Source organism: Neoarius graeffei, chromosome 26 (assembly GCF_027579695.1).
Source record: "Neoarius graeffei isolate fNeoGra1 chromosome 26, fNeoGra1.pri, whole genome shotgun sequence".
In the NCBI taxonomy this organism is placed as follows: domain Eukaryota; kingdom Metazoa; phylum Chordata; class Actinopteri; order Siluriformes; family Ariidae; genus Neoarius; species Neoarius graeffei.
Genome location: NC_083594.1, coordinates 9062552 through 9087487, shown reverse-complemented (window position 1 = coordinate 9087487; position 24936 = coordinate 9062552).

Sequence of the window (24936 nt, the reverse complement as noted above, 5' to 3'; positions counted from 1 at the left end):
TAATTCTACACTTTCAGTTAGCAATATTATATATTACATATTCTATACATAAAATATCCAGGAGAACCAACATATAGAAAACATACGCTCACCAGCCACTTTATTAGGAACACCCATTCATTCACCTGCTGTTTTATTTTATTTGTTTTATTGATTCTCGAATCAGCCGATCTCTTGACAGCCGCACAATGCATCAAATCATACAGATACAAATCAAGAGCTTCAGATCATGTTCACTCACATCAAACATCAGAACGGGAAAAATTGTGATCTCAAAGCACGGGCGCAGATGGGGGGGGACGGGGGGGATTCGTCCCACCCAGATTTAAATTCACCTCGTTCGGTCCCCCCCACTTATAGGATGGAAAAAACGTCTATGCTGTCTTTCTTTGCATAAGGCAAACCTCACGGAAAAATCAAAAGACTAATTACCATTCGGTTTATTGAGGTGCACAGCAGTACATACATAGTTGCAACTGCGCAGACTACACAGGTTGCAAGCTCGAGCTTGGTTGCTATGGTTACCCACAACAAGTTTGACAGGCATATCAGGGACAGCTCCTCCTAGTTCAGGACCCCAACACGGCATGATGAAGGGTGCCAAAAGGCAGAAAACGATTGCATCGTTTTTTCAAAAAAAAAAAAAAAAGACTGTAAGTAAACTGTGCCTTACTTTATCATATCACCTTGCAATTTTTTGATAGTCTGTTCAAAGTAATGTCGTAGTGAAAGTAAAATCGTACGGAGTAGAGATGCCTTTCTGGTAGCCTCCTTCTTTCGGTGGTAGCCTGTAGATACAGTGCTCAGAAGGCAGTTTTAATGTTTAATCTGGCGTTCCCTGCCATCATTTCAGCGAGCATATTGTTTCATAAGGAAACTTTGCGAAGAGTTGTTGACTGACTGCCGCTCATGCAACACACAGGCATAGTTAGAAAGTCAGGATGCACTGGTTTACACTTTACACACACACACGTAGCCCAGCCTCTCGCTATGTTTAACAGTTGGAACTTAGCGGTTTTAAAACTAGTTTTGCAGTTTTGCAATTTCTGTGCGTGATGATAATGTGTAAACTTTGGATTTCCATAGGCTATGTTAAAATGTTATCATTGTCCTGGCCTGCAGGTAGTTCCTGGTGATGGCAGTGAGGGAGGTGAAATAACATGTATACACACTACCGTTCAAAAGTTTGGGGTCACCCAGACAATTTTGTGTTTTCCATGAAAAGTCACACTTTTATTTCCCACCATAAGTTGTAAAATGAATAGAAAATATAGTCGAGACATTTTTCTGGCCATTTTGAGCATTTAATCGACCCCACAAATGTGATGCTCCAGAAACTCAATCTGCTCAAAGGAAGGTCAGTTTTATAGCTTCTCTAAAGAGCTAAACTGTTTTCAGCTGTGCTAACATGATTGTACAAGGGTTTTCTAATCATCCATTAGCCTTCTGAGGCAATGAGCAAACACATTGTACCATTAGAACACTGGAGTGAGAGTTGCTGGAAATGGGCCTCTATACACCTATGGAGATATTGCACCAAAAACCAGACATTTGCAGCTCGAATGGTCATTTACCACATTAGCAATGTATAGAGTGGATTTCTGATTAGTTTAAAGTGATCTTCATTGAAAAGAACAGCGCTTTTCTTTCAAAAATAAGGACATTTCAAAGTGACCCCAAACTTTTGAACGGTAGTGTGTGTGTGTATATATATATATATATACACACACATATATATACAAAATGGAATCATTTGCTGACAGCTCAGTCCCCCCCAGTTCAAAAATCCTATCTGCGCCCCTGTCTCAAAGTGCGACTTTTCACTGTGGCATGGGTGTTGGTTTGAGCCAGATGTATGAGATGGTTTGAGTATTTCAGAAACTGCTCCTGATCTCCTGGGGTTTTCACACACAACAGTCATACAGAATGGTGCAAAAAACAAAAAACGTTGAGTGAGTGAGCAAGCAACAGTTCTGAGAGTGGAAACAAACGCCTTGTTGATAAGAGAGGTCAGAGGAAAATAGACAGATTGGTTTTTAGCTTTTTTTTTTGCCAGGAAGGATACAGTAACTCATAACTCTTTACAACCGTGGTGAGCAGAAAAGCATCTCAGCATGGAACAGCAGAAGAGCACATTGGCTTCCAGTCCTGCAGCCAAGAACAGGAATCTAAGGGTGTATTCAGACCAGGATAGTTCGATAGTTCACTTGCTTTGGTCCGAACCAAATGTTTTTTTTTTTTTTTTCATTTTGGTGCGGTTCGCTTTCACACTGTACATTTTAGTAAGCGGACCAAAATCTGTCAACAAAGCCACGCGCCCTGAGGTCGTTCAGCTATTGGTCAGAGACGACACGCGCACAAAGCGTTAAGTTCAAAAGTAGTCATGAAGGCTTTCCGTGCTGTTATTCTTTTTAATGTCATCAAAGCTATATGTTTTTTCCAGTTTTTACTGTTTTCACAATTGTGTGATTACTATGCTGTTGTACAAGTAATTTATCAACGACGACGACAAAGGGCAAGGCGGCTACGGAGGATAGCGCCGATGAGCGCACATCATGTTGTGACAGTTCTGGCTCTTCACGCAAGACGGAGGAGGTATGTGTCGGGATATTCACCTTATCCATCGTAATAGATGAATTTCTTTTTTGCGTCGCTAGTACCGCCACTTTTTGAAAGAATGTCCCTGATTTTAATGTAGGTCTGACGGAGTTTCTTCATTTTTAGCCGACATTGTTCTGGGGAGCGCGTGAACCCCTTCTCCTTCATTTTCTCACTGAATACAGCAAACACGTCGGCATTTTTGTGTGTTCTCTCCAAAAGCTCAGATATGTGGACATCTGCCCATATATCCACAAGGGTACGCGTTTCTTCCTCAGCCCACGTTTGCCCCCTACTCATTTTTTGTACTCTGTAGTCTAGCCTACCACTGGTCCGAATGACTGAACGACTGTTGTAAGGTTCCCTTGACAACCGAAACAGTGTTTGCACTTTGCGGTGGAGTGTCAAGACTCTGTTTCCCATAATGCTCGACAAACGACGGAAGCTCCCGTGGTACAAAAAAGCAAAACTGTCGGATTAGGTCCGGTCTGCTTTCACACCTCCAAAAGATCCGCACCAGGGTTCCTTTGGTCCGGATCGAGTCCGACCTTGCAGCTCGGTCTCGGTCCGCTTGTTTGGTCCAGACCAGAGTTCGGTGGTTTGTATTCAGATCAACCCAAAAGGTACGGACCAAGGGAAATTTGGTTCGTTTGGTCATTTGGTCCAGACCAAACAACGTAGGTGTGAATACGCCTTTAGAATCAAGAACAAGTTCCTGTTAAAGTGGCCGGTGAGTGTAAAGATATATACAGTAAATAACATACAACAACTTTTTTGTTACAAATTTAAAGGCCAAAAGCCTAGAAAAGCATTAAAAACCAGATTTAATTGCCAATACCTTGTCGCTTTAGTGAAAGTAACGGCACTGATGAAGGTCAGAAATAAACCACAGCACACCTCATCTGTATTCACCCTGGCAGCTCAAGTGACTCAATCTGAGGAGGAGCGAAACCCATTTACTGACCAGGGCCAAGACGTTAGCATGAATCTGCATCTGCTCAGTCTTTTAATTCATAAATGTAAACATGAGTAAACACAATGGTGCTTGCAAGCACCCCACTTTTTAGCACTGCAGTAAAAAAGAAAAGAAAAAAAAACACAGAACTGACTTACACAGTAATTAACCTTTTCTGACACCAAAGTGGTTGCAATTATCCCTCCTCACAGCTCCTGGTTAACGTCATTAGCTGATAAATTCTCCTTTGAGGTGGAACACATCATCAGCAACCTGGGGAACCAAGAGGAACCTGGAGGAACCTTTATCCCTTCAACCCTGATTTTCTGTTGCTCAAAGTCTCACTGATCCACAGTTTTCCACAAAAGCTACATGTTTTAAATGTTATACTTTTTGATTATCTGAGAATAAAAGGTCAATCAGGTGTCCCTTATCCCTTAAGGTTTTATGTCGGACCCGATAGTCAAGTCCCTATCTGTCAAGCATCCCAGAAGAATCATTTAAGGAAACTCAACTTTCCAAAGATCACTTGATAGAATACTTATCTAAGAGTGTACCTTCTTACATCATGTTTCCAAAGACCAGTTCCTGTATTTTGAACTGTATAACACACGACTGAATTCTTGATTCTGATTGGTCAGACAGTATTGGTTAGTGTTCTTTAACAGCATCTCTGACAGCAGTGCTGCTGCAAAGCACAGGTTTATATTATTAATATGCAAAACTAATAAATCGGTGTGTTATTTCAGAAAGAAAAAATGTATCATTGATCTGGGATCATTTTCTGGAAGATGTTTATAACAGTTATGAAAGGAGTCTCCAGTGTCGATGGTTTGGGACAGTCAGAGAAGTTTTCGCCACAGGAATGTCATCGACATTGATTGAGGTTTCCTATAACATGAAGTCACTGATTCTTGGGATTTTGGATAAAACAGGTTTTAATTTTGAAAATAAAATGTTACTTAAATTACAAAATCTAAAAGGTACAGTGGGGCAAAAAAGTATTTAGTCAGCCACCAATTGTCCAAGTTCTCCCACTTAAAAAGATGAGAGAGGCCTGTAATTTTCATCATAGGCACACTTCAACTATGAGAGACAGAATGGGGGGCAAGAATCCAGGAAATCACATTGTAGGATTTTTAATGAATTAATTGGTAAATTCCTCGGTAAAATAAGTATTTGGTCACCTACAAACAAGCAAGATTTCTGGCTCTCACAGACCTGTAACTTCTTCTTTAAGAGGCTCCTCTGTCCTCCACTCATTACCTGTATTAATGGCACCTGTTTGAACTCGTTATCAGTATAAAAGACACCTGTCCACAACCTCAAACAGTCACACTCCAAACTCCACTATGGCCAAGACCAAAGAGCTGTCAAAGGACACCAGAAACAAAATTGTAGACCTGCACCAGGCTGGGAAGACTGAATCTGCAATAGGTAAGCAGCTTGGTGTGAAGAAATCAACTGTGGGAGCAATTATTAGAAAATGGAAGACATACAAGACCACTGATAATCTCCCTCAATCTGGGGCTCCACGCAAGATCTCACCCCATGGGGTCAAAATGATCACAAGAATGGTGAGCAAAAATCCCAGAACCACATGGGGGGACCAAGTGAATGACCTGCAGAGAGCTGGGACCAAAGTAACAAAGGCTACCATCAGTAACACACTATGCCGCCAGGGACTCAAATCCTGCAGTGCCAGACGTGTCCCCCTGCTTAAGCCAGTACATGTCCAGGCCCGTCTGAAGTTTGCTAGATAGCATTTGGATGATCCAGAAGAGGACTGGGAGAATGTCATATGGTCAGATGAAACCAAAATAGAACTTTTTGGTAAAAACTCAACTTGTTGTGTTTGGAGAAGAAAGAATGCTGAGTTGCATCCAAAGAACACCATACCTACTGTGAAGCATGGGGGTGGAAACATCATGCTTTGGGGCTGTTTTTCTGCAAAGGGACCAGGACGACTGATCCGTGTAAAGGAAAGAATGAATGGGGCCATGTATCGTGAGATTTTGAGTGAAAACCTCCTTCCATCAGCAAGGGCATTGAAGATGAAACGTGGCTGGGTCTTTCAGCATGACAGTGATCCCAAACACACCGCCCGGGCAATGAAGGAGTGGCTTCGTGAGAAGCATTTCAAGGTCCTGGAGTGGCCTAGCCAGTCTCCAGATCTCAACCCCATAGAAAATCTTTGGAGGGAGTTGAAAGTCCGTGTTGCCCAGCGACAGCCCCAAAACATCACTGCTCTAGAGATGATCTGCATGGAGGAATGGGCCAAAATACCAGCAACAGTGTGTGAAAACCTTGTGAAGACTTACAGAAAACGTTTGACCTCTGTCATTGCCAACAAAGGGTATATAACAAAGTATTGAGATGAACTTTTGTTATTGACCAAATACTTATTTTCCACCATAATTTGCAAATAAATTCTTTAAAAATCAGACTGTGATTTTCTGGATTTTTTTTTTTCTCATTTTGTCTCTCATAGTTGAAGTGTACCTATGATGAAAATTACAGGCCTCTCTCATCTTTTTAAGTGGGAGAACTTGCACAATTGGTGACTGACTAAATACTTTTTTTGCCCCACTGTATATCATTATAGGACAAGGCCTTGGCTGTTCAGCAATGTACCGGTGCAAGCTCCTCATTTTGTATTTTTTTCATAAAATAGGCATTTTTTCAGCTATTACTTTGTTTTTGTCAACACCGTCAGACACAATAAAAAGCAAATTATTTTGTATATATTTGTTCTAATATGTATTTAGAGTTTTTTAATCATTATCTGGCATTCTTAGCACACATATACACTGTTAAAAGTCAAATATTCACTTTTATTCGATTTTTATACAGTTTCACGTGTACTCCTTTAAAGATCTAATGTTACGCCAAATTGCCTTGTCTGGTGAATTAGCCGATGTATTTTGAGAACCTTGCCTGACAGAGTCAAGTTACGGTTCTTGTGGGCAGCCTTGTTTTGTTTCAATTCATGAATGAGTGCGTTGTGGAACAGCAACGTTTTCTTGATAGTGGGGTTTTTGAGTTGGCTTCCCTGCAACAGCTGCTCTGGGTTTTTTTTCTTGGTGATTGTGGGGTTTTTTTTATTCCTAGCTTGTTCTCGTAACCAACACTTTCATTTTGTTCCTGTCCTTTATTACCTCTTGAAGTTTATTTCTCATAGCTTTCATCTCTCTAGAGCAGGGGTCGGCAACCTTTGAGACATCGAGTGCCAATTTCAAATTTTCTAGTCAATGAGTGTGCCACTATCAACAATAATGGTAAAATGACAAACTACGGTAAAATGACACAAACTACAGGAAAATTTCCAACGAATTTGGAATTTTATTATACATAGGCATGCATACAAGTATTCCTTACAGATAAATAGATTGTTGTGCTCAGACACAATTTCACATTTTGCTTGCAGGCCTATAATCTGCTCCAAAATCAAGGTTTAAAAAAAAAAAAATGTTAACAGCAAAAAATACATCTACCAAAGACTATGATAACCAGATGATTGTATAGAGGTTTTCGACCCACGTGACCATTGCCATGTCGACAAGTAGATGGCGCCATTTTGGCGGTCACAACAATAGCGACTCCCGCTAGCCCAACATGTCAGAGATTTGTCAAATATGCATTTTCCCTTTTCACAGCATGCATTGTTTGAATGGTTGCCATGGCAACATATGCAAAGATTTCCAACAACATTTTGTGGCAAAAATATTCCATAACAGTCTACTTCAATGTGATACCAAATAAAAGTAAATTCATTGCAGTTAGAAAAATAGTGTCCAGGTTGAGAGAGAGAGTTACATTAATCATATAGAAAAACGCATAATAATTAATATGTCTAGTATCGAATTCTAGTTTTGTCCATTGCATATTCACATCTAAAAAGTACAACCCACCCAACAACATGGCTCTGCCTCGCCTGAGGGCACCGTGTATGTTAAACCTAGACTACACGTAAGCCGCCCAAACACTAGTAAGAAGCCCGGTGCCAGGTAGCCCCATTGATGAGGCCGAGCGGTCCCCGTCTCACGTATATAAAACCATGGATGCATAAAGATAAAACCATCGTAGCCTGACTAGTGGGGCTCGGTGCCAGGTAGCCTGAACACCGCCTAACAGGGCTTACGTGTAGGCGAGGTGCTAGGCTACATGTATAATTTGTTATTTATCTTGCATACGATATCTTTAAACTTTTGGAAAAGTTACCTGAGACAAAATGTTCGCCACACAAACGCGTGTGTTCGGTGGGCTGCCAATTCTCTCGCCTGATCGCCGCGATCCACTTTTCGCGACGCTGTCGATCGGCCGGGAACCTATGGAACGTTAATCCAGGTTTATCCCCTCTTCTGTTGTGGCAGCTAACTGCACAACACGTATCAGGCATTCTACGATAAAAGTAAGCGATGAAGAAGATGGATGTTACAAGCGTTGTTTGCTGATAAGCGTGGCTTTGTTTGACCTCCAAAATGGCGGTGTAAACAGTATCACGTGACCATATCAGGGTTTTTTCTAGAAAAATTTAGTATGAGGGCGCTCACCATGGCGAGGGAGCAAAGCGGGGGGGAGGAGATGGTGCCGGTTGTCGTCCCCCCCCGCCGTGCAAAGCCTTTGAAAAATGCTCCAATGGGACATTCTGAGGCTATCTGAGAGGGAAATTGTAACAAATTGTCTGTCAACATTGAAAAAGAAAGAAGTAATCTTCTTCTGCCCCGGACAGTCTTTGGCTTTCTTCCGCTTCGTGCCGCGGGATGACATCTTTAAATGCCCAAGTGTCAACAAAAACAACTCGCGAACTACTTCTGTCAGAAGCTCCCGCGCCGGTGGGTGAAAGGTCATTCAGTCTCGAGAAATCTCGCTCTACAAGTCAGCTGACCTTGTATGTAACCCATGTCAAATCTCGCGAGAGCAGCCGCGACAAGTAAACAACTAAACAACATGGCGCCTCAGTCTGGAAAACACCAATTTGGATTGTTTTTGCACCGTCTGGCGGTGTATCTACTATGATTGGAATATTTTTGGAGCGATTATAACGTATTTGATGATCAGACACATTGTCACGTAGTGTTGCTGGGATGTTTTCACGGAGTCGGTAAGGGGGCGCACGCCGAGAGTAAGAGGGCGCAGCGCCCCTGTTCCCCTGTTTAGACGAAAGCCTGCCTATGACGTCAGGTCGAAAACCTCTATAACCCAAAATAGAACTGATAGTTGGATTTGTATTTTGTATTTTTTTTTTCTCTGAATGTTTCAACTTCTGTCTCCGTTTTCTCCTCTGTGATGCTGAGGAGGACCCTCATGCACCCGTGTGTGTGTGTGTGTGTGTCATTATACATAGAATCTCATCTCATCTCATTATCTCTAGCCGCTTTATCCTTCTACAGGGTCGCAGGCAAGCTGGAGCCTATCCCAGCTGACTACGGGCGAAAGGCGGGGTACACCCTGGACAAGTCGCCAGGTCATCACAGGGCTGACACATAGACACAGACAACCATTCACACTCACATTCACACCTACGGTCAATTTAGAGTCACCAGTTAACCTAACCTGCATGTCTCTGGACTGTGGGGGAAACCAGAGCACCCGGAGGAAACCCACGCGGACACGGGGAGAACATGCAAACTCCACACAGAAAGGCCCTCGCCGGCCCCGGGGCTCGAACCCAGGACCTTCTTGCTGTGAGGCGACAGCGCTAACCACTACACCACCGTGCCGCCCCTACATAGAATCTTACTGTATTAATCTTCTTATAAAATTCTTCTTCTTATAAACACATCTTATAAACATCTTATGAATCAACAATTAAAGAAACCTCTCATAAATCATTTTAACAAAGGCCAGTGACGCATAAAAATGCATCACGAACGAAACGGCCACAACATTTTATATAAGCAAACAGCAACGTATTTAACTAATCAGTGTGGGCTGAGGCTAAAATGAATCATAGGCTATGCCTCAATTAATATATCTTGCCTACCAGTCAGTGTGATCCCTGTCCTTGCTTTTCTTGGCTGAGTTTTTTTTTATCTGGGGTTCGTAGTTTGTCACTTTTAATTGTAAACATGCCTCAGAATGGTCCGTCGTCAAACGGCTGCGGGTGGGGCTGAGCACGCTTTGCATGTGCGAAAATACCTGCTCACACAGGTATGTTGAGCCGAACACTGACAAGAGGGCCAATGCAATGTTCTTGAGACAGCTGAACTTCTCTGGTGCAGACATCCAGCATGCGAGGATGCAGGGTCTTTATATGTCTTCTCATGGTTTGTCTCGAAATGCCGCTTAACGCTGGAAGTTCGGCACACAACGTTTTCACAGCACAAGGTACATACAGCACAATCTTTGACGAAAACAAAACCATATTCTTCCATCCAGGAGGGCTGAAATGCCCTAGCTTTAGTTTTTTTAGCCGGAGGCCCTGTCATCTCTGCACTTGTAACGCTATCAGGTAACTTTGATTTTGATGCACGCTAGGCTAATTTTACACATGGGTCTCTGGGAAAGTGGGCGGGAGCTGGGTGGAGAGCGCTGTGGAGCGAATGCGGTTGGAAGATCGTGCTGTCACTCAGATTTTTTTTTTTTTTTGCTGATACTGGTCCAGTGTTGTGCGTGCCAGTGATTATGCCACCGCGTGCCAGCAGTGGCACGCGTGCCATAGGTTGCAGACCCCTGCTCTAGAGTATCTTTTTCTTGTTTTCTTTCTTTCCCTTTCTCCTGCTATAGCCTGCCTACTTCGAGCTGGCTGGTGTCTAGCCGATCCACTGGGCTGTCTGGGGGAGTTTCTGGGTGATCGGAGACCTTTCTCTTACGTTCTCTTGATACTTGTTGCCTATGTTTCCAAGCCTTTCTCTGACTTCTCTTTTCCCTTTCATTCAAGTTATTGATATTTTTAATCTTCCCTTCCTCCACTCCCTTCTTCCATCTTTGCCTTTCCATACTGAGGTATTCCTCCTTTAGCTCTGCATCACTGTATTTTCTCTATGCACTTTTTTTTATATTCCCTGTTTCTTCTCCTTCTCTCCTCCACTGATAACTGCTGCCTAGCCATAACTTCCTAAAATACATAAAGTCAAAGTTGAGTGTAATGACTATGAAATTGAGGGAGATGTTATGAACGTTGGATTTGGTTAAAGGTCATTCCATTTCCATTTGGCTTTAGTCATTGGAGAAGGGACACTGTATACAATGTGCTACATATGTAGGTAGTAGGTGCCTTATGTGCATCCCAAATGACATACACCAAATGAACATGACATAATAGTGAATTGACAGAGAGAGAGGAAAGGCACACTACATCCCCTAAGGGTTGGACAATAGGGAAGAAATATAGGAGGAATTACATAAATATACGGTACACTACCGTTCAAAAGTTTGGGGTCACCCAGACAATTCTGTGTTTTCCATGAAAAGTCACACTTTTATTTCCCACCATAAGTTGTAAAATGAATAGAAAATATAGTCAAGACATTTTTCTGGCCATTTTGAGCATTTAATCGACCCCACAAATGTGATGCTCCAGAAACTCAGGCCCTGTCCACACGGCAACGGATTCAGGTGACTCCGATACAATTGCTTATCGTTTAGGCCTGGCGTCCACACGGCACCGGCGTTTTGGGTGCCCAAAACGCAATCTTTTTGAGAACGGGTTCCAGAGTGGAAAGATCTGGCAACGTTGCCGTTGTGAAGTCGTCTGGATGAGTAGAACGGATTTGTTTACGATGACGTCACAACCACATGACTGTGAGTGCTTCACGCCGGGTAGAAGTGTAACGAATATCACCAGGATATCACCAGGAAAAAGCCTTACAGAGCACTAGTGAGAGTGAAACACAAGCTTGGATATTATTATTATTATTATTATTATGTTCAGTGTTAGTTCACAGTAGTAATGCAAGAAGCAGAATAGTGACAGTAATAGTGAAGCAAAAACATGCAATTGTACAAACACTGCAGCTCTACAGCAAAATATTCATTTATGAAATAGTCTGATTCTTAACACCCGTAGTGCCAATGATCTTCTCATTGCGATGCGAGTTGTCAACAAATCCTATAACTTGATTCATGAAACGCGCTTACAAAATATTTTCACTGTGAATATTTATTGTGTAATGGTGCAAAGTGAGAGAGAGAGAGAGAGAGAATATCCCGTAGGGCAGAGTCAATCCCGCCAGAAAAAATAGCGAAAAAAAGGAGCGATCTCACCTCTTCAGATGATGGTTTAAGTCCGACAATACATTCCTCAAAAAGGGCGTAGAGGAGCAAATTAATCCATCAACGTAGCATTCAATTTATTCCGGACCATTAAAGACGCCGCCTTCCGTGTAGAATCATACGTCATCCTCGCCGCCATATTGGAAAGGTCAAAGCGGAGAATAAAGATTAGCTGCGTTTAACTGTACCAACAGGTTTACCGTCCAAACGAGATCACATGGGATTACCTTTCACAGGTGAGACTGGAAAAATACTTTTCATTGTATTTGGTCATTATAATGTAATTTTACGAACAGATTTTCCTGACTTTGTGGCTAATATGAAGTCTCGCGCATAATAGTTTATGCGCATGCGTCCTTACTTCTTCTATTGTTCTGGTGTCTCCGAAGGGACCGTCTTACAGCGCCCCTAGAGGTGTGGCATGTGTATTGCATCGTTTTCAGCAAGCGTTGCGTTGCCATATGGACCTGATATTTTACTGATTGTTGCCCATTTGGACGCGATATATTTTTAAATAACATCTCGTTGCCGTTGTCGTGTGGATGTAGCCTCAATCTGCTCAAAGGAAGGTCAGTTTTATAGCTTCTCTAAAGAGCTAAACTGTTTCCAGCTGTGCTAACATGATTGTACAAGGGTTTTCTAATCATCCATTAGCCTTCTGAGGCAATGAGCAAACACATTGTACCATTAGAACACTGGAGTGAGAGTTGCTGGAAATGGGCCTCTATACACCTATGGAGATATTGCACCAAAAACCAGACATTTGCAGCTAGAATAGTCATTTACCACATTAGCAATGTATAGAGTGGATTTCTGATTAGTTTAAAGTGACCGTCATTGAAAAGAACAGTGCTTTTCTTTCAAAAATAAGGACATTTCAAAGTGACCCCAAACTTTTGAATGGTAGTGTAAAAGAGGTTAATGAAACATCACATGTCATATTGGTATTTATTGTGATCAACAAATATGTTCTAGCCTCCACTGAGGGCCATTTGGAGGTTTTTGTCACCACTGTCAGGTTGTACGTCACCACAGTCAGGTTTTCTGTCAGACGGTGGTGACACACAGTCTGACGGTGGTGACAAAACCTACTCTTTCACATGCTATGCAGGAGTTGTTCACATTAGCCATCTTGTTTTCCCTCTGTTGCTAGCTACTTCAGACCTCTTCATAAAAAGTATACATCTATGTCATAATCTAATCTAATATTTTTTATACAAAAGTGACGGTGTTGACATGCTATGGTTGTGACTGTAGCAGTGTCCAAAAATATGACCAAGTTTAAGAGAAAATGCCAAACTTACAGGAGCTTGAGTAATCTGGAAGCACGCAGTAGAGCTGAAGGTTTGAAAAGGGCGTCCTCGGGAATATAGTTGACCTTGTAGTTGCCTGATTTTATTGCTTTTTGTAAATATCTGACGTGGTGACGAATATGTGGGACACATTTTGAGCAACCACAAAATAATAGCAAACATCGTTCAAAACTCACTGTTTGCAGTTTTATATACATACAGTGGTGCTTGAAAGTTTGTGAACCCTTTAGAATTTTCTATATTTCTGCATAAATATGACCTAAAACATCATCAGATTTTCACACAAGTCCTAAAAGTAGATAAAGAGAACCCAGTTAAACAAATGAAACAAAAATATTATACTTGGTCATTTATTTATTCAGGAAAATGATCCAATATTATATATCTGCGAGTGGCAAAAGTATGTGAAACTCTAGGATTAGCAGTTAATTTGAAGGTGAAATTAGAGTCAGGTGTTTTCAATCAATGGGATGACAATCAGGTGTGAGTGGGCACCCTGTTTTATTTAAAGAACAGGGATCTATCAAAGTCTGATCTTCACAACACATGTTTGTGGAAGTGTATCATGGCACGAACAAAGGAGATTTCTGAGGACCTCAGAAAAAGCGTTGTTGATGCTCATCAGGCTGGAAAAGGTTACAAAACCATATCTCAAGAGTTTGGACTCCACCAATCCACAGTCAGACAGATTGTGTACAAATGGAGGAAATTCAAGGCCATTGTTACCCTCCCCAGGAGTGGTCGACCAACAAAGATCACTCCAAGAGCAAGGCGTGTAATAGTTGGTGAGGTCACAAAGGACCCCAGGGTAACTTCTAAGCAACTAAAGGCCTCTCTCACATTGGCTAATGTTAATGTTCATGAGTCCACCATCAGGAGAACACTGAACAACAATGGTGTGCATGGCAGGGTTGCAAGGAGAAAGCCACTGCTCTCCAAAAAGAACATTGCTGCTCATCTGCAGTTTGCTAAAGATCACATGGACAAGCCAGAAGGCTATTGGAAAAATGTTTTGTGGACAGATGAGACCAAAATAGAACTTTTTGGTTTAAATGAGAAGCGTTATGTTTGGAGAAAGGAAAACACTGCATTCCAGCATCAGAACCTTATCCCATTTGTGAAACGTGGTGGTGGTAGTATCATAGTTTGGGCCTGTTTTGCTGCATCTGGGCCAGGACGGCTTGCCATCATTGATGGAACAATGAATTCTGAATTATACCAGCGAATTCTAAAGGAAAATGTCAGGACATCTGTCCATGAACTGAATCTCAAGAGAAGGTGTGTCATGCAGCAAGACAATGACCCTAAGCACCCAAGTTGTTCTACCAAAGAATGGATAAAGAAGAATAAAGTTAATGTTTTGGAATGGCCAAGTCAAAGTCCTGACCTTAATCCAATCAAAATGTTGTGGAAGGACCTGAAGCGAGCAGTTCATGTGAGGAAACCCACCAACATCCCAGAATTGAAGCTGTTCTGTACGGAGGAACGGGCTAAAATTCCTCCAAGCCGGTGTGCAGGACTGATCAACAGTTACCAGAAACGTTTAGTTGCAGTTATTGCTGCACAAGGGGGTCACACCAGATACTGAAAGCAAAGGTTCACATACTTTTGCCACTCACAGATACGTAATATTGGATCATTTTCCTCAATAAATAAATGACCAAGTATAACATTTTTGTCTCGTTTGTTTAACTGGGTTCTCTTTATCTATTTTTAGAACTTGTGTGAAAATCTGATGTTGTTTTCGGTCATATTTATGCAGAAATATAGAAAATTCTAAAGGGTTCACAAACTTTCAAGCACCACTGTATAACAAATGTATTATTTCATGTAGTAAGGGCATTATTCAATTAAATTATTACTTTTTGTTTTTTTAATCAAGTTGAAATGATTAGCTCCTATCCGAGGACGACTGATTTTGTAGGCAGTGGCCAGCATATAATCATTAAATTAATAAAAACAATCCTATAAAAGAGCCTTCCATATGTGCAAAAGACTCCCTGATTATAACTTTTTTTTTTATGAAAATGTTATTAATTTCCAACAGACTTCACACTTTTCTTGGTGGGACATGTTTTTGCCAAAGTTTCAAGAATCAGTGAAATGCTTTGTTGCTTTTTCTTCCCTCAAGAGAGTGAAAAATGAGACACTGATAAGGGAAAGACTGTTTATATCCACTATAACATCCATATGTAATAATAGGAACTTCTCATCTCATCTCATTATCTCTAGCCGCTTTATCCTTCTACAGGGTCGCAGGCAAGCTGGAGCCTATCCCAGCTGACTACGGGCGAAATGCGGGGTACACCCTGGACAAGTCGCCAGGTCATCACAGGGCTAACACATAGACAACCATTCACACTCACATTCACACCTACGGTCAATTTAGAGTCACCAGTTAACCTAACCTGCATGTCTTTGGACTGTGGGGGAAACCGGAGCACCCGGAGGAAACCCACGCGGACACGGGGAGAACATGCAAACTCCACACAGAAAGGCCCTCGCCAGCCCCGGGGCTCGAACATAATAGGAACTTGTTTCCTGGATATTCCACAACATTAAACTTAACTATAAATGGACAAAAAGTGTGAGGTGTAGAATTTTCATGTAATACTTTTAAAACAAAGTAATCACTGGTAAATTACTGTCATTTTAGTGGAACAAAATACTTTTGGACATGCTGTCGTTGAAAAATAATCAACTTCAGGATGATAACAGTAACTTTGCTTCACTTTGATCTGAATCACACCATCATGCAGTGTTTGATCATACACTGGGATCCAAACATCCCAGTTCACCAAAATCCTATGCCTATGGATCCTCCAGATCTGCTCCTTTACATAATAATAATCTCATCTCATCATCTCTAGCCGCTTTATCCTTCTACAGGGTCGCAGGCAAGCTGGAGCCTATCCCAGCTGACTACGGGTGAAAGGCGGGGTACACCCTGGACAAGTCGCCAGGTCATCACAGGGCTGACACACAGACAACCATTCACACTCACACCTACAGTCAATTTAGAGTCACCAGTTAACCTAACCTGCATGTCTTTGGACTGTGGGGGAAACCAGAGCACCCGGAGGAAACCCACGCGGACACAGGGAGAACATGCAAACTCCACACAGAAAGGCCCTCGCCGGCCCCGGGGCTCGAACCCAGGACCTTCTTGCTGTGAGGCGACAGCGCTAACCACTACACCACCGTGCCGCCCAATAATAATAATAATAATAATAAACTATTAACAAAAGGCTTGACTTAACAAATATGTTTCAGCCAAGACCTCACCCTGAGACTGTCTTTGAGTCCTGAACACTCATTGGAAGGCTGTTCCATGACTGTGGAGCTTTGGAAGTGAAAGCTCTGCCCCTGCTATAGCCTTCACTATTTGAGGTACCAACAAATAGCCTGCAACTTTTTGATCTAAGTTGGTGTGGTGGATCATAAAAAAAAAAAGACTATGGGCAGTCTGGATACTTCCTGGGTTGTCAAGAGAAGCTAAACAAGCAACCTAGCAGTGACCAAACACCTGCCTCCTGCTGTCTCATTCCTCACTCAAAGTCATTCCCTTCACTGAGAGATTAAGTCCCTTACCAGACTCCAAAAAGCACAACCTGTAAGTAGAATATCATTGAGGTACTCGCAAAAGAGTAGGCTGAGGATCAGCAGGTGCTCTGGAGGTTGCTGCAGCCCTCAGACATTCCAGCTGCATCCTTAATCATACACAAAGATGTCACCACAAGATGAGCTTTAAGCCTTTGTGGCTTTGAATATGCATCGGTTGGATATGGTGGCCTTGGAGTAAGTGGACAGTCTGGATGCAGAGTGATGTTCGTCCTTCGGGGTCAAAGATGACCATGACTTCAATTTGGTGGGTGGTGGTTGTGGGTCCAGAGGTGACTGACGAGGCCAACCCGGGCTTTGATTCTCAGGCTCATGCAAGTGCAAAGATGGGTCATCAGTGGGGTCAGCCTGCAGCCAATCAGTACTGATACTCATGGACTGCGGGATCTTGTCAGTTTCCTGCATCATATTCTGGAGGGTTTGTGTTGATGGGCAGAGGGCACTCATCTTTCTTTGCCTCCATCTTGCCTGCTGTCGATTTGCCACTTGTCCATCACCACAGGACTTGAATTTGAAGTCATGACTTGCATGTGACTTGAATTAGAGTGACAGAGAGTTGTGCAGCCATCAGCCTTACTCTCTCATCCTGACCTAACTGGATCCAGGGGCAAGACAGAATCAAGATGGCTGGAGCTAGGTCAGGATGCAGTGGATGGCCAACAGTGTTCTACATGTTGCATTGTGCCCTGATCACATTCCACAAATGCTTTGCTGGGTCCACCTTCCTGCCTGTTGAACTACCAGGTGGTGGTCTCCTCCATGCAGTCTGCCGAGTCCAATCTTTGGTCATAGTCCTGAGCAAGGGGAGTGAGGGGTTGCTAGTGCTTGCTCAAGGCACCACCCCAGCTTAGTAGAGGGAAGGAGATGCTTTACTACTCCATTACATGAAAGTCAAGGATGGCACATGCCCACTGCCCTAATGCAGAGTGGTGAAAGCACGTGAGTGGCCCAAGAGTGAGTTAGCAGTCTGGCTGCTGCCCCTGCTCTTAGGGAAGCCCAAACTCAGTGTTGCAATGCAACAGCTTGAAGAAATCTCTCCCTCAAGCCCTGTCTAGCCAACTGGAATAGCTACAGTACAGTAGCTCATGTAAAATTATGTTCATTCATTCATTCATTCATTCATTATCTCTAGCCGCTTTATCCTTCTACAGGGTCGCAGGCAAGCTGGAGCCTATCCCAGCTGACTACGGGCGAAAGGTGGGGTACACCCTGGACAAGTCGCCAGGTCATCACAGGGCTGACACATAGACACAGACAACCATTCACACTCACATTCACACTCACAGTCAATTTAGAGTCACCAGTTAACCTAACCTGCATGTCTTTGGACTGTAGGGGAAACCGGAGCACCCGGAGGAAACCCACGCAGACACGGGGAGAACATGCAAACTCCGCACAGAAAGGCCCTCGCCAGCCCCGGGGCTCGAACCCAGGACCTTCTTGCTGTGAGGCGACAGCACTAACCACTACACCACCGTGCCGCCGTAAAATTATGTTCCAAATTTATTCTGTTCTTTAACTGCTTGTACAGTGGCACACTTTTTTTTTTATTTAAAAGGCAAAATTGTGTTTAATTTGCAGGTTATTACATCTTTTGGTCAGTAGGGCTTGGAAATTGATGTTACATCATGTTCAATGTGAAACTGATCCACCATAAAGTCAGCCAGAGGGCTTTCTTTACATCATGCATTGTGACTTCTTTCCCACACACCGCCTGCATCTTTAAATCACACAAACCTGCCTAATAGGTATGCTAGGAGTATATATATAAATAAAATCAGTGGGCTGTTGATATTGGCACATTGAAATGCTTTTTCTATAATTATCATTCTCTTTACCCAGGGGTTGGCCCTGTGCATCAGTTCTCCAACAATGTGTCTAATTACATGTAATTAAGCCTGAGATTTTTTGGCGAGCAAGCTCTTATTCCCTTTATTGTATTACAAATGGGACTTTTACATCTTAACAAGCACAGCTCATCACTTGTAAATCAGGTTAGAGAACGCCTTTCCAATTCATAGTCCTCTTGGTACATATCTCTAAAATGTCAGTTACTCTCATCAGTGTTTGTTAAAAAAAGCACCACATCATTAGAGAAATGAAAGATTTGTGTTTTGGGGTGGTTTTTTTATGTAGTGTAATATATTGTCTTCAAAATGAGATTTTTTTCTGCACATTTTCTGTATTTTTCCCTTGATACCTGCAGGTTAGAGATTCGAGTCAAGCCAATTATTTGAAGGGGAAGCTGTTTGATAACTGAATAAAGGTCAAAAACAAGGTCGGCACACACATTTGTTAAACTTTGCAACAAAAATATAAAGCCGGGGGAGGCAATGAACACCCTGCTACATGATAGAAATCAGTTATTAAGAACCTTTCAAAAAGGGTGTAAATAAGATGGAGATGAACAAAAAATAAACTCACTTCCTCCGTCTACGGTACATTTGCATTTTATTTCCAACAGTGCACTTGTGTTTTTTTTTTTTGTGTGTGTTTTCAGTTATTGCTTTACCTCAGGAATGCATTTAGGTTGGTGTGTTATGACTTGTTATGTATTTGCATTTACAGATACACCGAAGGGTGGCACGGTGGTGGAGTGGTTAGCGCTGTCGCTTCACAGCAAGAAGGCCCGGGTTCGAGCCCCGTGGCTGGCGAGGGCCTTTCTGTGTGTAGTTTGCATGTTCTCCCCATGTCCCCGTGGGTTTCCTCCGGGTGCTCCGGTTTCCCCCACAGTCCAAAGACATGCAGGTTAGGTTAACTGGTGACTCTAAATTGACCGTAGGTGTGAATGTGAATGGTTGTCTGTGTCTATGTGTCAGCCCTGTGATGACCTGGCGACTTGTCCAGGGTGTACCCCACCTTTCGCCCGTAGTCAGCTGGGAGAGGCTCCAGCTTGCCTGCGACCCTGTAGAACAGGATAAAGTGGCTAGAGATAATGAGATGAGAAGAGTTATACCTGCTGCATTACACGACCAAGCCTCTGTAGGCAGGAAATACAAACCAAGTGAAATTGGACCAAGGGACGTTACTGTAAATCTGACATGAAATCATGTGCACGCAACCCAAAAAGTGTCCATTTTCCAGGCAGAAAGCCTTCAAAATGTCCATGATGTTTCAGCTAGGTCTAAAGTGTATTTTTGGACCAGAATGACACTACTTTTACTATGGATTTGCAAAACAGCTATAGATAATTTAATCTGATGCCTCATTGATTGGTTGGCACCATGCCAAATTCATTTTTGGCACTGTACCAATTATGCCAGAATATTAGCTGCTAATACTCTGTTTCAAACATGGGACCAACTTTAGCCTGTTCAAGATGTTACCAACAAAGCTAGAACTGTTGTTGATACAAGATAGTCAGTTGTAAAATGTGTTTTTATTCTTTCCAACCTTGGAAAGAGGTTTTGAAAGTGCTGAAAATATGGAGACCAGGACTCAGAATCAGTCAGTACATGTACAGTGAATGGACATTGTCGAGCGTTGACTCATTTCCAGTTCTGGACAGTAACTACATGGTAGTCATTTCAAACGAGTCCCTGTCTCAAGTCCTTTCGAACCAGCCTCAGTCCAGCACAGTCATGGATGATGTTAAAAGTGGCAAATGTATCCCATAGGGGCACAATTGAAGTGATTATTCGTTGATCAGCCAGCGAAAACTGTGCAAAATCTTGTGCACTTTTCAACGTTGTTTCTACACATTCTCTAAACAGAGCATCTGGTATAAAAATCCCATGGCGTGGCACATTTGCATTGCATTCAATGTGGTACATTGACAAAATAAGTTAGTTCCTCCTAGCACTTAGATTATAAAAGCGACTTAAACAATCATTCCCTCTCCAGTGTTTCCTCTTCCTCTCTTGAAGTCAATAAGGCAAAATAACACAGTTTATCCTGTTAATGAAAAAAAGAAGAAATTTCAAACATCTCTGTTGGTGAAAACTTTCATGTTTTGGAAAACTTCTTAAAAGGGTGATTCTCATGAAGCTGCAGTGAACATGTCCAGGACGCATTTTCCAAAATCAATACTTAATTCACATAAACTCTGATATTTTGTGTAAAGAAAATAGGGAGCACTGTATGGACAAATGGTTTTCATCATCATATAAACTAATTTTTATATCAATTAAACAAAAAATCTATGGAAATTCTCATTACCGTTATGTGTCCGCATCCCTTTTTTTAATGTTTACTTTAAATCATATAACAATTCCTAATTATATAAAAAAAATACAGTGTAAAGTTATTTTAAAACATCTATATTTATGCATAATATTAATATTTTTTGTGTTGAACAAAAAAAGGTACTTGATTTTAAACAAAATAACTGTGTCCGCACCAAATGTTTCTCATTACCGTTTCATGATTTCACCCCCCTATAAAAAGTACACCGTGCCTTTAAATTGATCAGCTATCCCATGATGCATCACTTCAGATACAAGATTCAAAATGGAGATAAGGTCAGTTGCTCACTCTTCTCTTACTTTGTGATATTTATGTTAATGTTGCTAAATCTGTCCTCAGTTACACTGTCTATTATCATTACCGTTATGGTTTAATACTCATTCATTCATTCATTCATTCATTATCTCTAGCCGCTTTATCCTTCTACAGGGTCGCAGGCAAGCTGGAGCCTATCCCAGCTGACTATGGGCGAAAGGCGGGGTACACCCTGGACAAGTCGCCAGGTCATCACAGGGCTGACACATAGACACAGACAACCATTCACACTCACACCTACGGTCAATTTAGAGTCACCAGTTAACCTAACCTGCATGTCTTTGGACTGTGGGGGAAACCGGAGCACCCGGAGGAAACCCACGCGGACACGGGGAGAACATGCAAACTCCACACAGAAAGGCCCTCGCCGGCCCCGGGGCTCGAACCCAGGACCTTCTTGCTGTGAGGCGACAGCGCTAACCACTACACCACCGTGCCGCCTGGTTTAATACTCATTAGTTTTAAAAATAAAAAATATATTATTTTATGATTATTATCACAATATAAGGCTTTAACATGTGGCAAAGTTATAGGTTGCTAGCATGCTAGCATTTCAGGTTATTTGTGAAATTAGCCAAGAGTATCTCATTACCGTTACTCAATATTCTCATTACCATGCACTGTGAGGGCAATAAATCTCATCTCATCTCATTATCTCTAGCCGCTTTATCCTTCTACAGGGTCGCAGGCAAGCTGGAGCCTATCCCAGCTGACTACGGGCGAAAGGCGGGGTACACCCTGGACAAGTCGCCAGGTCATCACAGGGCTGACACATAGACACAGACAACCATTCACACTCACATTCACACCTACGGTCAATTTAGAGTCTCCAGTTAACCTAACCTGCATGTCTTTGGACTGTGGGGGAAACCGGAGCACCCGGAGGAAACCCACGCGGACACGGGGAGAACATGCAAACTCCACACAGAAAGGCCCTCGCCGGCCACGGGGCTCGAACCCAGGACCTTCTTGCTGTGAGGCGACAGCGCTAACCACTACACCACCGTGCCGCCAGGGCAATAAATAAATGTCAAATATATAAAGTAATTGTCATGGACTGTGCTGTTCATTTAATGGGATATTTTGTGGAAATATGAAATAAATTGTCAAATGTTTTTAACTCATGATCTAGCTTCATCATTTACTGTAACAGTGATGAGAATTATTCTGGATCATGTAAGCCTCAAATAAGAATAACATTCCATTAAAATATTTTTCCATTAAAAAAAGATCAACATAGTAAAGTTCACACTCTATTTTAGGCTCTCAACTTGAAAAAATACTGAAATGAGGTGAAAAACTTTGTTAATGTGAAGGTCTTCATGAGAATCACCCAAAACAACTATACCTTACTGTTACAAAGTGCTCACACTGGAGAATTCTCGTCTCGTCTTCTTCCGCTTATCCGGGACCGGGTCGCGGAGGCAGCAGTCTAAGCATGGAAGCCCAAACTTCCCTTTCCCCAGACACCTTGGCCAGCTCCTCGGGAAGAACACCGAGGTGTTCCCAGGCCAGCCGAGAGACATAGTCCCTCCAGCGTGTCCTGGGTCTTCCCCGGGGCCTCTTCCCGGGGGGACATGCCTGGAAAACCTCCCCAGGGAGGCGTCCAGGAGGCATCCGAAAAAGATGCCCGAGCCACCTCAGCTCACCTCACCTCAGGAGAATTCTTCGTTCCAAAACATCTCAAACGTTTTCAGCGGGGTTGAGGTTAGGAATCTGTGCAGGACACTTGAGTTCTTCCACTCTAACTGTGGCAAACCATGTCCTCATGGAGCGTGCTTTGTGCACAGGGGTATTGTCATGCTGGAACAGACTTTGGCCTCTTAGTTCCACTGAAGGGAACTTGTAATGCTACAGCATACGGTATAAAGACATCCTATACAATTGTGAGCTTCGAACTTTGTTGCAATAGGTTGGTGAAGACCCATATATGGGTCAGGTGTCCACAAAAGTTTGGCCATATAGTGTATGATATAGAATATGCTACATGAACAGGAACTCACAGTTTAGCAGAATGCTTTGTGAATATTATGTTTCAAGGAGACTTTGTCTCTCCCAGCGCTCAGCCAGCTTGTGACGTGATCACACTGTGGTGTTAGTTTGTTGTCCCCGTCAGTCACAAGCTTATTGGCCAGGAGTTTGACCTGCATGCCCAGGAGGGTAGGATCAATGGTTAATGGATTTCTCCTCTCACTTAGTTAGAAGAGGATGAAACAGACTGCTGACTCAAATATCTGCTGTCTAATCCAAAAGCTGACTTCAACTACATAATGTTGGTTACAGTGGCATGCAAAAGTTTGGGCACCCTTGCTGAAAATGTCTGTTACTGTGAATAGTTAAGTGAGCAGAAGATGAACTGATCACCAAAAGGCATAAGGGTAAAGATGACACATTTCTTTAATATTTTCCGCAATATTACATTTTATTTCCATCCTTTACAGGTGCAAAATACCAAAAAATGAAAAGGACCTGAAGCAAAAGTTTGGGCACCTGACATGGTCAGTACTTAGTAACACCTGCTTTGGCAAGTATCACAGCTTGTAAACACTTTTTGTAGCCAGCTAATAATCTTTCAGTTCTTACCTGGGGGATTTTCACACATTCGTCCTTGCAAAAGGCTTCCAGTTCTACAAGTTTCTTGGGCTGTTTTGCATGCACTGCTCTTTTGAGATCTATCCACAGATTTTCAATGATGTTTAGGTCAGGGGACTGTGAGGGCCCGGGCAAAACCTTCAGCTTGTGCCTCTTGAGGTATTCCATTGTAGATTTTGAGGTGTGTTTTGGATCATCGACTTATTGTAGGACCCGTCCTCTTTTTAACTTCAACTTTTTTACAGATGGTGTGATGTTTGCTTCCAGAATTTGCTGGTATTTATTCAAATCCATGCTTCCCTCGACTAATGAAATGTGCCCTGTGCCACTGGCTGCAACACAACCCCAAAGCATGATCGATCCACACCCATGCTTCAGAGTTGGAGAGGTGTTCTTTTCCTGGAATTTGGCCCCTTTTTTTCTCCAAACATGCCTTTGCACATTGTGGCCAAAAAGTTCCATTTTGATTTCATCAGTCCACAGGACTTGTTTCCAAAATGCATCAGGCTTATTTAGATGTTCATTTGCAAACTTCAGACACTGAATTTTGTGGCTTGGACACAGGAAAGGGTTTCTCCTGATGACTTTCTCATGAAGGTCATATTTGTTCAGGTGTCGCTGCATAGTAGAACAGTGCACCACCACTCCAGGGTCTGCTAAATCTTTCTGAAGGTCTTTTGCAGTCAAACAGGGGGTTTTATTTGCCTTTCTAGCAGTCCAATGAGCAGTTCTTTCAGAAAGTTTTCTTCATCTTCCAGACCTCGCCTTGATCGCCACTGTTTCTGTTAACTGCCATTTCTTGATAACATTACGATCTGAGGAAACAGCTACCTGAAACACTTTGCTACGTTCTTGTAGCCTTCTCCTGCTTTGTGAGCATCAATTATTTTATTATTCAGAATGCGAGGGAGTTGCTTAGAGGAGCCCATGGCTGTTGATTTTAGCGACAAATTTGAGGAGTCAGAGAATTTATACAGCTTTGAAATCTGCATCATCTGACCTTTCCTAACGAAGAATTTGAACAAGCCACAGCTCAATAAGCTAATTAAGGTCTGGAACCTTGGTAAAAGTTACCTGAGAACCCAAATGTATTAGGGTGCCCAAACTTTTGCATGGTGTTCCTTTTCTTTTTTTCACTCT